The 15,345-nt window shown below is 46.8% G+C and overlaps 1 protein-coding gene across 1 annotated transcript in view; it reads right to left on the bottom strand.

Moving 5' to 3' along the window:
• The window catches only part of Sgpp2 (sphingosine-1-phosphate phosphatase 2), a 111,368-nt gene that overhangs the window by 72,451 nt on the left and 23,572 nt on the right, over positions 1-15,345 (bottom strand). The window lies entirely within an intron of this gene.

Here is a 15,345-nt window from a genome sequence, read left to right as displayed (position 1 = left end):
TGCAAATGGGAATAGTAGGAGTCCATGCCACATAAGGAGACTGGGAGCACTAAGTGAGATGTTGACGGTGTGTGTGAGGAGCTCAGACCAAAGTCGGGCAGGGAATCCTCAGTAACACCTAGCTGTTGGCTGTGATGACGATGATATGATGGTGGTGAAGATGATGGTGATGGTGACAATCATGGTGATGGTGATGATGATGGTGGTGGTGACAATGATGGTGATGGTGATGATGATGGTGGTGACAATGATGGTGATGGTGATGGTGATGATGATGGTGGTGGTGACAATGATGATGGTGATGGTGATGATGGTTGGTGGTGGTGACGATGACGGTTATGATGGAGGTGGTAATGATGGTGATGATGGTTGGTGGTGGTGACAATGATGATGGTGGTGGTGATGGTGAAGATGATGGTGATGGTGATAATCATGGTGATGGTGATGATGATGGTGGTGGTGACAATGATGATGACGGTAGTGATGATGTGATGATGGTTGGCGGTGGTGACAATGATGGTGATGGTGATGATGATGGTGGTGACAATGATGGTGATGGTGATGGTGATGATGGTGGTGGTGACAATGATGATGGTGGTGGTGATGATGGTTGGTGGTGGTGACGATGACGGTTATGATGGAGGTGGTAATGATGGTGATGATGGTTGGTGGTGGTGACAATGATGATGGTGGTGGTGATGGTGATGGTGATGGTGATGGTGATGATGGTTGGTGGTGGCAACAATGATGGTGATGGTGGTGATTGTGATGGTGATGATGATGGTGGTGGTGATGATGGTTGGTGGTGGTGACGATGATGATGGTGGTGGTGATGGTGATGGTGATGATGGTGGTGGTGACAATGATGGTGATGGTGGTGATGGTGATGGTGATGGTGATGGTGATGATGATTGGTGGTGGCAACAATGATGGTGATGGTGGTGATGGTGATCGTGATGATGGTGGGGGTGGTGGTGATGGTGATGATGGTTGGTGGCAACAATGATGGTGATGGTGGTGGTGACGATGATGGCTATGTTGGTGGCGGTGATGATGGTGATGATGGTGATGATGGTTGGTGGTAGTAGTGGCAGCCACCGGGGGCAGTGAGGAATTTTGGAAAGTGTTCCTCAGTTCTAATGTGCATACAAATCAACTGGGATCTTGCTAAGATGCAGATTTTAATGCACTCGACGTGGAGCAGAGAATTCTAAGGCACTCCCAAGTGACGTCCATGCTGCCATGTTGGCAGCCCATGGGCCACACTGAGCAGTAAGAATCAAGGATGCTCCCGTGCAGGGTTTTAAAATATACAACTGGTGCTCTCAGATTTAATCTGCAGTGTAAGGGAAACCACAACTGGCATTAAGAGAGTAAAATAGTGTGATCAAAGTGACAGATTAAAAAAGCTGGAGACAAACCAGAGAGGGACAGTTGGTGACGCCCATGAAGGATCCTGCAACAGTCCAAGCTTAGGAACTGAATGCAGATAAGCACTGGACCACAGGAGGTGCAAAAAGGAGAAGCACAGTAAGGCCCGCCCACTGAACTAGCAGACTGACCCAGGGACCCTCCCTCCACCCCATTTTAACCCAGCCAGGCTGGAAAACTTTTTGTCATTTCTAGCCACATCTGCAATCATACAATCCAACCTAACCAGGACGACACGCTCATTCTATCAGTTCCTGAGGGTTGTCACATTGCCATGTACTCTCCCAAGATCATTCTCAAGGCTGGCAACTCTTCAGGTGCCTGGGGATGGGGGAGGAGAGGGGATCGGTTATGTGCTCCAGAATGACAGACACGGAGACCAGGGCCTCCCTGGAAAAATTCTTCCCAAGGTCATAGTGCTCTCCCCAGAGGCAGAAGACTAAGGACTAAAACTCTGCGTTGCTGTTTGCTGACTCTTGTATTCTGTGTTCATTCAGCCAGAACCTCTAATCTAAGGTCTAGCGAGTGGGAAGGGTAAATCTGAAGAATGGGACACCCCTTTCAAAAGAACCTATATTTTGCAAGGTTTTGGTTTCATTATCTCTTTCTGAGAGACTGGGCTTTAACAGATGTCCTTATATACTGCAGAGATGGAACATTTGTAAAACAAACACTCTCTCCAAGTTATAATAAACTCCAACTAGCATGGTAATACATACATGAGGTACAAACCCTTAAATACTCAACATTAAAAAAAAAAAAAAAACAATGAAAACAGCAAGTCTTTCCCAAATAGGCCATGTGCACATAGACCATTCGTGACTTACACTTTAGTCATGGATGGTTGACAATGAGCAGTTCATCTTTATTTAGCAATAAATGCTATGACAACGTTAAAGCTGGATAATGTACTACAGAGTCATGCAGGTGTTTGAAGGGATGCTGTCCAAGGAAGAGTCGTGTGAGTGGAGCCCCAGATGAGGAGAGAAGCTGGTTCTATTGGGGTCTGTGGGTCAGAGAGAGAACACTCTGTGTTCTCCAACACCGGGGATGTGGAACAGAGACAGGCGACAAGTCAAAAGCAGAAGCTAGGTAGAGCCAAGGTTCGAGATTGAGGCTAGGAGAAACAATGAGTCACTGGAACATTTTAAATAGGAGAGTAACTCAATCTATTCTGGTGGGACTAAAACAAATTTTAGCTCAGAAAGAATGGGATAAAGCCCTGGTTAATGGAGCGAACTGGGTATATAGCTCAGAGGCTGAGCACATGCTTAGTACACATGAGGCTCTGAGCTTAATCCCGAGGACCAAAACAGTAAATAAAGAAAAATAAATGCAATGAATAAATATTACTAGTAGTGCCAAATTCCAAAGCCATGGGCATGAAGCACTTCAATTCTACCATGAAGTAGACACAGGCACCCCGAATTCACAAATCTACAGACTAATATGTTCCCATCACTTTTAATTACTCTTCTTATTAATTTTTTAAGATTAAGGAATCAAGCCTTTCTGACCTAGGGAAAAAATTGAATGATGATTCCTTAAAAAGCCTAAGAAAGATTGACAGTGTCCCTTGAAGGGGAAAAACAGGGAGCGAGAAAGCGTGAGGGTTTCTTCTTTCATCTTCAAGTTCAGATAGAATTACACGTTGGGTGATCTATCTGATGTCTGCTCTGAGCTCGGGTGATTAAAATTTCAGGATGGTGAGACCAGAAGTCGATAAAATGGAAAGACACACACAAGCTTGAGAGGGAACTCCTCGTTAATCACTTTCATCTGCTTCGCTGGCCTTTGCAGGATCCCTCAGTCCACGTCCAGAACAAGAGGGAGGCTGCAGGGACTGAGCCCCACGTGGCTTCTGTCCACGGTGGAAGGTAGTCGTAACCTTTCACACAACTGATGTCCTTCTACACTGAAGAGGTGGAGCATTTGCAAAATAAACACTCTCTCCAAGCTATTATAAACTCCCACTAGCATGGCTAGGTGCTTCCTCTTGCTGAGCCGTCCCAGTTCAGCTTGTCCTCTGAACAGCTGATAACTCTCCTTTTCCTCAGGGCTGGATTATGTCCAGCCTCATCCAGAAGGGTGAGCCGGTTCTATGGGTCCAGAAATTCTTAACATGATGGCCTGGTGGTCCACAGCACCAATGTTCCACCTGAATCTAGAAACGAGTCTTACAACTGCAGGATCAGCACTTCAAAGCTCTGCCTGAAATACCCAGTATTCGCTTAGGAAGTGAATCTGGGACAGGGAGAGGGTTCGAAGGGAGCCCAGAATTGGAGGAGAGCCATCTGCAGCCTTGGCTGCAGGTGACAGAGCAGTGGGCCTCCCTCTGCTAGAGAATTCCCTCCGCAGATGAGAGGAGCAACAGGAGGTGACATGGAGAACAGAAATAACTCTTGCCATTTTTAAGGGAGAGGGAGAGCCAGCTGCCTTTCAAATTCTCAAGATGTCTTAAGAACTGAACTGTTTTTCAAAACATCATGGATCCGCTAAAACCTGAAACACATTGTGCTAAACATTCTTCCATTTAATTGTGAAGCCCTTGTGTGTTCAGGGGGATTGTGGCAGATGTTTCTGATTCATTTATATTAACTTATCAAAATGACATTTGGAAGAGCTATATGATGTTCAAGAAGGAGTCTTATAAACTTGGGTTCATTAGTTCTAACCCAGGAATTCCACTCACCCCCAACCAGGCCCCAAAGCACACACAGAACACAGATAGAACTGGAAGGGCTGGTTCAGTCTCTTCTAACCTGGCAGCATGTACCCACCCATTCCTAATTCCCTTTGTAAAACTTTTGGTTTTTTTTGTCGGGTGGAGTGGTCCATGCCTGTAATCCCAGGAACTCAGGAGGCTGAGGCAGGAGGATGGCAAATTTTTTTTTTTTTGGTGCTGGGGATCGAACCTAGGGCCTTGTGCTTACAAGGTAAGCACTCTACCGACTGAGCTCTCTCCAGCCTGAGGATGGCATGTTTGAGGTCAACCTTAGCAATTTAGGCCCTAAGTAATTTAGTAAGACCCTGTCTCAAAATAAAAAATAAATTGGAAAATTAATAAAATGACTGGGGATATAACTCAGTGATAAAGTGCCCCTGGGTTGATTCCTAGTATTAATTTTTTGTTTGTTTGTTTTTCGTAGTCCTGAGGATTGAATCCAGGGCCCTGTACATGCTAGCTGAGCTTCATCCCTAGCCCTAAAACACATTTTCTAAAACTTTAAAAGTCATGATCAAAATGTAAGGAAGTTATTGGGGCATGGACAAGGTTTTCTCCCTGATAATAGTTCACGTACAGAGATTCTGAAAGCAAGTTGGTGCAGCCAGTATTCTCTGTGACCTGAGAGGCTGAGGCAGGAGGATCACAAGTTCAAAGCCAGTCTCAGCAACTTAGTGGTTAAAAAAAAGATGGCGGGTGCGGGCGGTGGCCAGAGATGTGACTCAGTGGTAAAGTGCCCTGGAGTTCAATCCCAGTATAAAAAACACCCCCAAACCAAAAACAACAAAACAAACAAACAAAAAAAGCAAACACTACAACAACAAAAACAAACCTGAAGTCCAACTAATTTGCTATTGAAATCAAAGGAAGATTTTATGGGAGGGCTTTCCTGCTGCCTTCTTTCCTGTTTATTTGGGCTACATGCAGACAGAGTTTTTAGTTTGAAATTCTCTTTATCCAAGACTATCATGCGAGAAGCCATCTCCACATGGAGAGAAGGATAGAGCCGAAGGGCATCTGGCTGTGACCCCTCCTCATTTTTAAAACCCCGCCCTCCACTTTCCAGAGCTCTAGAGGAATCCGAGGTGGCAACGACAGGGCTTGGGAACGCTTTTCCCCCCGATCCATCCCACTCCCTGGGGTGACTGTGATGATGTGGCCGTGGCTGTCCACCCATCCAGGTGGGGATGGGACAGTCCCAGGAACAACATCACAGATGCCAAAGCACATTTTGCCAAGAGGGTTTCGCTCTTCCCACGCTCCTCCTCCTAAGCTGCCTACACGGAAAATTCTTGGGGCACTCCATCAATTTCCGTCACATTTTCAAATTGTAGTTCCCCACTGGAAGGCTGTGTCTAAGAAAGTTAAAAGTCGCTCATCGCAAAAATAAACTCAGGAAAAGCTTTGAAATACCGCATTCATACATAAAAGAACATTGGGGAGAAAGACGTGCTGGGCCAGAACAATGCACTCCCCGCCCCGTCCCTTGCTGACCCTGTGACTTATCTGTGCCCGATGAGGTTTTTTTTTTTAACTTTATTTTTTGATTTAAAGTTTTGGGCTTTTTTTATATCATATTCTCCCCCAATATTTGGTTAGCAGTTGTTTTTTCTGATGAACACGTTTCACTTGAGACCCTCTGCAAGTTCCCAAACCACAAAAACAAAATCCCCGCCCTCACCCTCAAGCCCTGTTCGTATTTCCTGCAGTCTCTTCTTTGCTTAGACATAACCGTGCATGGTGGTGTAAGTTCTAACGAAATCGCGATGGCACTGAATGTTTAAATTTTGTAGTATCATTTATTATATTGCGAGCACACTATCTTGATATGATCTTGGTGGAACTTGACTTTTCAATTCTGTAGCTCTGTTTTTGCCATGTGTTTTTCTACTTTCTCACTCATTCTTCTCGCAGCGGATCCAAGAGCTGACAGAGGTGGTAAACAAGTCCCACGATCAGTGCTGATGAGAGCAGAAATCACCCCCGCAAGAGCCTTCCTCCCACTGCGCCCACCTGTACACGCAGGCCCCATTCTGGAGGACCTCTCTCTTCCTCACCTGTTCCGCACCCACACTGACCACAGCCCCTGGGGCCACCTATGTGAATTTCTCCATCTTATTGCCATTTGCTTGTTTTGCTTGTCCAAGGACCTGAGGCCTCTCTTCAATACTTTGCAGAGGCTTCAGGGGTACACTCTGAAGCCTCCTGAGAGCACAGCGCAGAGACATTGCTGAAGAATCCAGAACAACCAGGGGATGGGCACGGCCCATGACATACATTGTGCTGGGGCAGAGGGACAGTCCCCTGATCCATCTCACAGCAGGGCTTGGATACCCTGCAGGTTCCTACCTAAGCCAGCGGCCTCCTTTATCAGCTCCAGTCTCTGGCCTAGATAAATGGATAAAAATGGGACCTCAGAGAGGGGGTGTTGTTGGACCAGTGTTAGACCCCCTGGGCAGCCCTAAAGAAGTCTAGACTGTGGATTTGCAACACCAGCTTCCTTACAGAGGCACTGGAAGATGAAATGAAGCCACTTAGGTAAGCCACATCCTCTCAGACACACAGTGTGTGCTCAGTAAGTGGCAGCTGTGTTTGCATTGTTTTCATTAACAACATAAAGAGTAAGAGAATATCAGAAGAGCTTTCAGTTAGAGTAAAACACAGAGGAGAGGAAGAAGGTAAGAAAATTAATAATAGTAGTAAAGATAAAAAATCATGGAGGAGGAGGACACAAGCAATTCATCCTGGAAGGATGGCTCGAGTTTTGACATAGAAGGGGAAGAGGGACATTCAGTTGAAAGGAGTTGTGTAAGGAGAGGCAGGGAGGCTCATGGCACAGTGTTCCTGGCAAGCACGTGCTCCATATGGTATGGCTGCAGTGTAAGATATTGACATGCTGAGTCCAGGCAGCGAGGCTCGAAGGGGGTGCCAGAGCCAGAAAGAGATTCTCGGGGGCCATGATAGAAAGGGTGGATCTAACATAAGGGGAGTGGGGAGCCATGGAAGGTGCTTGAGCAGGGAAGTGGTAGGATCGGAGATGTGTTGCTCCAGAGAGCCACCTGTACTTCAGATCTTGTCCCTTTGTGGTGATTTTTCACCTTTTTTCATGCAAGAGATTTTATTAAGTGGACAGGCAGTGTCTGCCCACAGGGTGAGAGAGAGAGAGAAAAAAAAATGATAGAGAGAGAGAGTCATTTTTCATCATTTTTAGACTCAAATGTGTCCCAGGGAGAGGTTACAGATAGGCTGCTCCACACCTAGGAAGCTCCACCTCTTCGGAGGCTGTTCTCAGAGGGTGTGCCACGCGACCTGGCCTGTGCCTTCCGGCTCTGGCAGACCCCGTGAGCCTCCCTGGGCTCCCACTTCACATCCAAAATAGAAGCGCGGGGCCTGGGAGTCTCAGGGGGCCTGGGAGTCTCAGGGGGCCATCCTGGAAGATGACTCAAGCTTGGCTTCTGGGCCCGGTCCTGGCTTTGCCGTAGGATCTGATGATCCAGGTACTGAGCAAAACCACAGCAACAAAAGCAATTCGAGGAAACCCAGAGAAAGCGAGTCTGTCTTGTGTGGGTGGCAAGAAATCCACAGGCTGCACAGCGACTCACCCAAATGGACCCTGTACTATAACTAGGCGGTGGCACCCGGTGATTCGTCCTGTGTAACCGGGGACCACGGTCCCTATACCTAAGGGAACAGAACCCGTCACAAGGATCAAAGTGTGGGAGATGTGGTTTTCATTTCTTCGCAAAAGAAGACAGGCTCCAGGAAGCACCGTGACCAGAGCCGATGACCCTGACATGTCAGAGATGCTCAGAGAAATGTGGTTTCGCCGTCTTGAAGAAAGGAAGGAACCAGGTCAAGTTACAACAGCCCGCAGGGTCTCTGCCCATACAGCTGACGACGCACCGGGCAGACCTTGGGTTCAGAGAGCAGAAGGGAGCGAAGACCTTCAGGAGTCCTCGCAGCCCTCATTACAGAATGGCAGTCAGAGGTCCAGGGACCAAAGCCCCACCCACTCCTGAGTCCCCCCCCCCCACACCTGCTATACCATGGAGGGGGGGACCTGCCACACTGAGCCTGTTCTAAATCTCCTTGACAACCCCTCTGAAATGAAGCTTCTCTAGTTAAAACAATGACTGAGCATCATCTCTGTGCTTGTCCTTTGAAGTGGGGTCTCCAGACCAGCAGCATCAGCATCACTTAGAAATTCAGGGTCTTCCTGGGTGTGTTGGTGCACATCTGTGATCCCAGCCACTCGGGAGGCTGAGTCAGGAGGGTCACAAGTTGGAGGCCAGCCTCAGCAACTCAGCAAGGCCCTAAGTAACTTAGCGAGACCCTGCCTCAAATTTAAAAAAATTTAAAAGGCTGGCATGCAGCTCAGTGGTGAAGCACTACAGGGTTCAGTCACCAGTAGCACATGCACATGCAGAAATTCAGACTCGTAGGCCCAACCCAGATCTGCAGAGTCACTGGGAATTTTCCCTTGGTTCCCCTGGTGATTCTCCTGCACATCAGAGTGTCAGAAGATTGATGTGTGAGAGGCACTCCTCCACAACTCACTGGGACTACAACTAAAAGATCTGAACATAGTGAGACTATCTGTGGACCTGCTCAGGGTACTTTACAAGTTCAGAAGCACTCAGTGGAGAAGGGGCAGATCTCCAGAGACAAAGCAGACCGTGCCGCCTAGTGCGGGAGAGAGGCGGGGAAAAGAGGTGACTGCTAATGGGCTCAGTTCCTTTTAGCGGTGACGAAAGTGCTCTGGACTAACTGTGGTAATGGTTGACCAGTTTTGCAAATTCTGTGAAATGGGGACATGCTTCAATAAAGTCCGAGAGCACAGAGGCTCAGAAATACCAAACCAAAAACGACCACCTCTAGAATCAGATCTTAGAGGGTAACTCTGACACATGGCTTCTCTGTTGTCCCAGCCTGGTGAAGTTCATAGAAAATGTTAGGAGCAAAGTTTCTGTCCCCAAAGAGGCACTGAGATGGACTTTGATTCCTAAAGCAGGAGAGATTTGGGGCAGACCTGAAGTGAACCCAGCACCCAGGGTCCATGTCCTGGTCTTCATGGTTTAGACGCCACACTCACGTTTTGCTGTGGTTGCTTGTTTTTTTTTTGCAGTGCTGGGTGGTGGAACCCAGGGACTAAGCGCTGTGTCACTGAGCTACACACCCAGCCTTACACACACCATTCTGAACCTGAGAATAAGTCCCTCTGTGTCCCACAGAGCAAGGGAAGATCCCATCTTCTAGACTTTCCCCAAGCATCCGGGACCCCATCATTCGCTGTCCAAATGTCCAACCCTGCATCCTAGGCCTGCACAGGGGTCTTTCCTAGGTTGGTCCTCCTTAGGGTGGGTCGGTCTTGGCCCCAGTGAGTAGTCCCCACGACCAGAGGACTGGCTGAGGGACGGCTGATCTGAGGGACACCCACAGCCTGGATACATAGCTGGGGGGTTCCTTGCACAGTCCTAGATGGGCACCAGGCTGCTTCCTCTCTTGACCGCATTCCTACATGGAACTCTGGGTAGTCTGAGAATTAGAATTCAAATTTAGAAATTTGAATCTAGCTTTCCAGGTCACACAAAGAGATAAATGTCAAGAGAGGAAGTCAAAGTACATGATATTCAATCACTAGTCAATTGAATAGCTAACAAATAATTTGACCTATGGAGTCTTAGTCTACACATGTGCCTAAGCCCCAAAACCCTACAATTTTAAAGGTCAGCCTGGTTGCCTTTTCTTCTAAGTTCGACAAATGAATAATTGTTTTGTGTTTTCCTCAACATGCCACATTTTATAGGCAAATATTAATTATTTGTGGAAGGACATCTCATTTTTTTTCAAAACTTCATACATAATAAAAATGAGGATTTATTTTTGCTCCAAAATAGTGTAGGAAATTTTAGGGCAAGAGGATTTCAAACGTGCTTGCCTTTAGGTATGCCTCACCTGTGCCAAACGTGGTTAAAGACAAACAAAACAGGAAGAGAAGAACAATGAAAAAAAAACACCAAGTATTTTATAATATTAATAAAGTTTAAGGCACCTCCCAAGTTACTTTTATTCTTCCCAAGTATGCTGGTCTCTGGCGCCTGTTTTTTAACAGAGTCTAAAGAGTCTTTCGGGCACTTTGATTCTTTTTTTTTTTTGCGGTGCTGGGATTGAACCCAGGGCCTTGTACTTACAAAGCAAGCACTCTACCAACTGAGCCATATCCCCAGCCCACACTTTGATTCTTCTTAGGTGATAGTTTGGTGACAGAACCCCGAGGGCAATTTCCTTCTTGTCACATGTAACCCACATCTTGAGCAGAAGAAATGGCCTCACTTCTGCGTCCTCTGAAAATACTCTGCTCTGAGTCGTCTCACTCTTCGTGAGTAGCACAGATGTGGCCAAGCTCGCCGCTTTCCTCCATCCCCTTGTGAGCATCCAGATGTCACTCACGCCCAGTGCTAACTGGGCTGACTCCCACTCGCATGTATTTATAGAACATGCCCCTTGGTCTCCTGCCCCTTCTCATCTGGAGTCCTTGTGGGGACGCTTCAGTTTTTTTTTCTTTGTAGGGAGGATTAAATTTAAATACAACAATTTGTATGGCACATGTTTCAAAATTTCAATCATTTTTGAAACTCGGGAGGTAGGGGGAGATAGGGAAAATGATTTCAGATAAGACTGTGGGTTTGTAAATGGCCACAGAGCTGAGCGGTCCAATATGGTAGCCATGTGTGACTATTTAAATGTCATCAAAAACAATACAGTTCCTCAGTCACATTTCGAGTGCTCAACAGTCACATGTGGCTAGTGGCTACCAATTTGGATGGCATAATGCAGAATGCATCCATTACCACAGAAAAGTTCTACCAGATGTGCTGAACGTGGGACTCTTAGTTTTCTTTGCAGTTCCTGTCAAGCCTTCTTTGACTCACTCTGATATTGTACCCTGATTTCTTATAGCATTAAAATTTTTTTTTTGCAACTTAGAGCCATTAATTCTTAAATCCTAAAAGTAGGTAGTGGTAAGAGTTGCACTGCTATTTGAATATACTAAAGAAAAGAAAGAAAAAAAAGGTAACTTTTGTGGTATGGGAATCACACCTTAATTTTTTAAGAAAAGTCTAATTGGTCAAATATCAAGTTATATTTGATGTTAATTCATAACCACCTTGTCAAGTATCTCACAGAGCTGCCAAAATGACTGAAGTGTGAATCAATTCATTTTAAAAGCAACTGAAACAAAACACCAGCACTCTCTAGCAGCACCCAGCTGCACCCGGAGCAGAGTCCAAATGCAGGGCCACAGTCAGGGCCCGAGGTCTGACCTCCCCTCACCACTCCAACCTCTGCCAACCTGCTTCCTTATGCTTCAGCCACCCGGCCTGGTAATCCTTGTTCCTCAGGAGCGGTGAGCTGTCCCAGCCTCCGGGCCCCTGTCCTGCGCATGCTTGCTGGCCGACTGCTCCTTCTCATATCCCGCGGGCCTTCTCTGGTCACCTCCTCCATGGCCCCGCTGCATGACCACCTTCTTTTCACTATTTATTTTTATCCCAACTGAAATCCTCTTACGCTGCTGTCTGTACATTTGTCTGAGTTGGGAAGGCGAGCTCCTTGAAGAGGGGCCTTGACCCCCTGGTTTCTACAGGATCCCTGGACCCAGCACACTGGCCACGGTAAGCACCCGATAGACCCGCAGAGACGAGGGTAGCGGGGTAAGCCCCCCAGCAGCACACTCTGGCAGGCAGGTGGTCACCCAGGGGTCCTCACAACCACCCGGGGAGTCCTGGAAGATACACACGTCTCAACCCCATTCCTAAGAATTTGATTTACTAGATTTGGAATGAGACCCAAATGGTCTGTTTGTAGAAACCTCCACTGTTCAGTCAGTTGCCTCATTTTTAGAGGAAGCAATGAGGCCCAGAATTCCTGAGTCTTCAGCTAGTCCTGCAGGAGCCCGACTGTCAAGTCTAAGGAGCTCAACTCTCCAGGGCAGGTCTGCATATGCCTGGGAGCCCCTGTTACACCCTGCCTGTGAAATCCCTGTGGTTCCCTCTGATAGTCTGTTCTGAACTGGACACAGTAGCGCATGCCTGTAATCCTGGTGATTCAGAAGGCTGAGGCAGGAGGACTGCAAGTTTGAGGCCAGCCTTCACAACTTAGAGAGACCCTCAGCAACTCAACAGGACTCTGTCTCATAATAAAAGCAGTGCCCCTGAGCTCAATCCTCAGTAACATAACTAAATGAATAAAAATAAAAATAAATGGTTGGAGGGATAAATCAGTGGTAGAGCGCCTCTGGGTTAAATCCCCAGTACATCACCTGTCTGTCTGTCTGTCTATCTATCTATCATCTATCCATATCATATCAACTTTATAGAGTTGTGAAAATTAAATGTGTCAATGCATAGGAAACATTTAGACAGTGTCTGCCACAGAAAATGCCAAGGAAATGTGAGCCATGGACGAAAATGATGATCATTAAACATCGTTTCCCAGCCTCCCTGCCTCCTCGCTCAAGCGTGAGAATATGTCCTTGAACTTGCCCCTGGGGGTCTTTCCTCCCCTTCCTCTTTCCCTTCCTCTGCTTTGTTGCCTTGTACTGCTGGCAACCTGGACATGGAGGCACAGTGCTGGGAGCAGACCGTGGATGATGGGAAAGCACAGCGAGCTCAGGGGTCTGCCTCGGATAAGAGCAGGGTCATTGTGCCTGGGGACAGCGGTGTGTCACATGACGGCCAGGGTTCAGCACACCAGGCCAACAGGTGCAGGTCTGCCATTTCTGTCACCCACACAGAAAGCCCAGGGTTTGGGTTCCTTATGCACATCCAAATAATTCTTTGCACATGTATTACTAGGCATTATCATGACTTTTGAAGAATTCACCATCAGCGGGGTAAGGAGCAGACGGTATCTTTTTTTTTTTTTTTTTTATACTGGGGATTGAACCCAGGGCCTCATGCATGCTCAAGTGCTTACCACTGAGCTACACTCTCAGCTCTTTTTAAATTTTATTTTGAGACAAAGTTTGCTAAGTTGCCCAGACTGGCCTTCATTTTACAATCCTCCTGTCGTAGCCTCCTAAGTAGCTGGGATTACAGACATGTACCACCAAGCCCAGCTTGTACATTTATTTAAATATCTTTTTGTCACATGAAAAACGTAAGTTAATCATTTAAAAAAAAAAATGGCACTTTTCTCCCTCTGTAACACCAACCTAGAGGAAGGATATCATAGGTATTCTGAAATTGTTCCTAGAAACTTTTGTGTGCTTGTGTGTGTCGTGGTGGGGGGTAGGTACTGGGGTCTCTACCTGAGTTATGCCCCCAGTCCTTTTTCTTTTATCTTTTGAGACAGGGTCTTGCTAAGCTGCAAGGCTTACCTTGAACTTGTCCTTCAGCCTCAGCCTTAGAGGCTGCTGAGATTGCAGGCCTGCATGGTTTTTAATGTTCTTGAGTATTCTTTCTTATTTTACTGATTTGCAGTGCCAGCAATCAAATCCAGAGCCTTGGGCATGCCAGGCAAGCACTCTACCACTGAGCCACATCCCCAGCCCTTGCTTCTAGAAACTTGTTTCAGTGGATACTATCATTGAGTCTCTGATTCCAGCTTTGCTTCCTTCCCTCTTTTCTTTATCATGGTTGTATTCATTTACTTTTTTTTTTTTTTTGTGGTGCTGGGGATTGAACCCAGGGCCAGGCAAGCACACTACCAACTGAGCTATATCCCCAGCCCTCATTTACTTCTTAAGAAAAGAAATGCATTATGCATTTGGTCAAAATATATTTTCTATTTTCTCAAGGGAATACCTAAGGAGTTGCTATTTATAAATCAATTTGGAGTAAGCCTTAAATGTTAAAAAAGAAAAGAAGGAAAGAAGGGAGAAAGGAAGAGGGACACCTGTTACCCTACTCTGCCAAAGAGCTCTTGGAACTGGAGAAACACTTTTTATCAGAGTTTGAGTTCTAGGACAAAAGGGGAAGCCAGAGACAAGGGTCATGCCCCACCCCAGGAGGAGACATGGCCTCAGGGGCAACCTGCCCTCCAGGTTCCTGTGAGGAGTCCACCAGCCTTTCTGTTGGAGAGAGCGGCACCCTCAGTGAGCAGGTTGATTTCTGCCTGAGTCATGGTCGCTGTGGGTCCTGGCTGGCTGGGGACTGTGTTTGCCTTTGCCAAAGGAATCTGTCCTCCAGTCTATGGATCCCAACGGTTTTATTCTCAGCGATGCCCCATTAATTTGAAATGAGTGTATTTGTAAAAGGCAGCCTTAAGTCTGTGGAAGATGGGAAGAGACAAGAAGAGAAGGCCCATTTCTTTGGGAACTTTCCACAGATGTCTGTACTTCCGTGGAAGGAGCTTCAAGGATGTGAAAGCCATTAGTCCTGGGAAGGGCAGCCTCTCCTGTCACCTGGTGCAAATGAGATGATGGATGCCATTCAGGCCGTGGCTGACGTCACCGCCATCTGCCGGGCACGGCTTGCTGGCAAATACCCAGGGGTGCCGAGCGATAAGGGAGAGCTTTCCTCATCTCAAGGAGTCAGACAGTGTCAGGATGCACCAGAGGGCACAGTTTATATTTATACTCTTGTTTTCTTAAATGGTTGACTATTTTTAGGTTGAAGCATAAGAAAATTGACAAGATTTGGTTATTTTTGATCTTCAAATGGAAATTTCTTATGGTTCAATCCACAAATAGAAGAGGTTCTCATTTTAAAAGAGGAATTCTGCTGTTCGCATCTGTGTTGAACTTGGGCTGATGCTCTGCCCCTGCTTGCCAGTAGGCCAATGTACCAAGGTGGCCTCACAGGGCAGAGGTCACAGATGAGCACTCTCTGCGCCCCAGAATCATGACCCCAGATCTCTGCTCGCTTTGGTGCACGCGTGACTAACTCTTCCTCCCTCGGCACTAAGGATTGAACCCAGGGCCGCGTGCATGCTAGGCAATCACTCTACCACTCAGCTACATCCCCAACCCTTTAAAAAATGTGTTTTGAGATAGGATCTTGCTACGTTGGTCAGGCTGGCCTTGAACTTGCAATCCTCCTGCCTCAGCCTCCTGAGTAGCTAGGATTGTGCCACCATGTCTTAAAAGCTATAATTGGCTTTTAAAAATGAGTTGCCCCAATTTAAAAGCTCCCCACACTTCAAATTTCCCTTGAAAGTTGCATTCCGGCAACAGCACACATTTCCAT

This window comes from Sciurus carolinensis, chromosome 3, assembly GCF_902686445.1.
Source record: "Sciurus carolinensis chromosome 3, mSciCar1.2, whole genome shotgun sequence".
NCBI lineage: Eukaryota > Metazoa > Chordata > Mammalia > Rodentia > Sciuridae > Sciurus > Sciurus carolinensis.
This window is presented reverse-complemented; position numbering and strand designations above follow the sequence as displayed.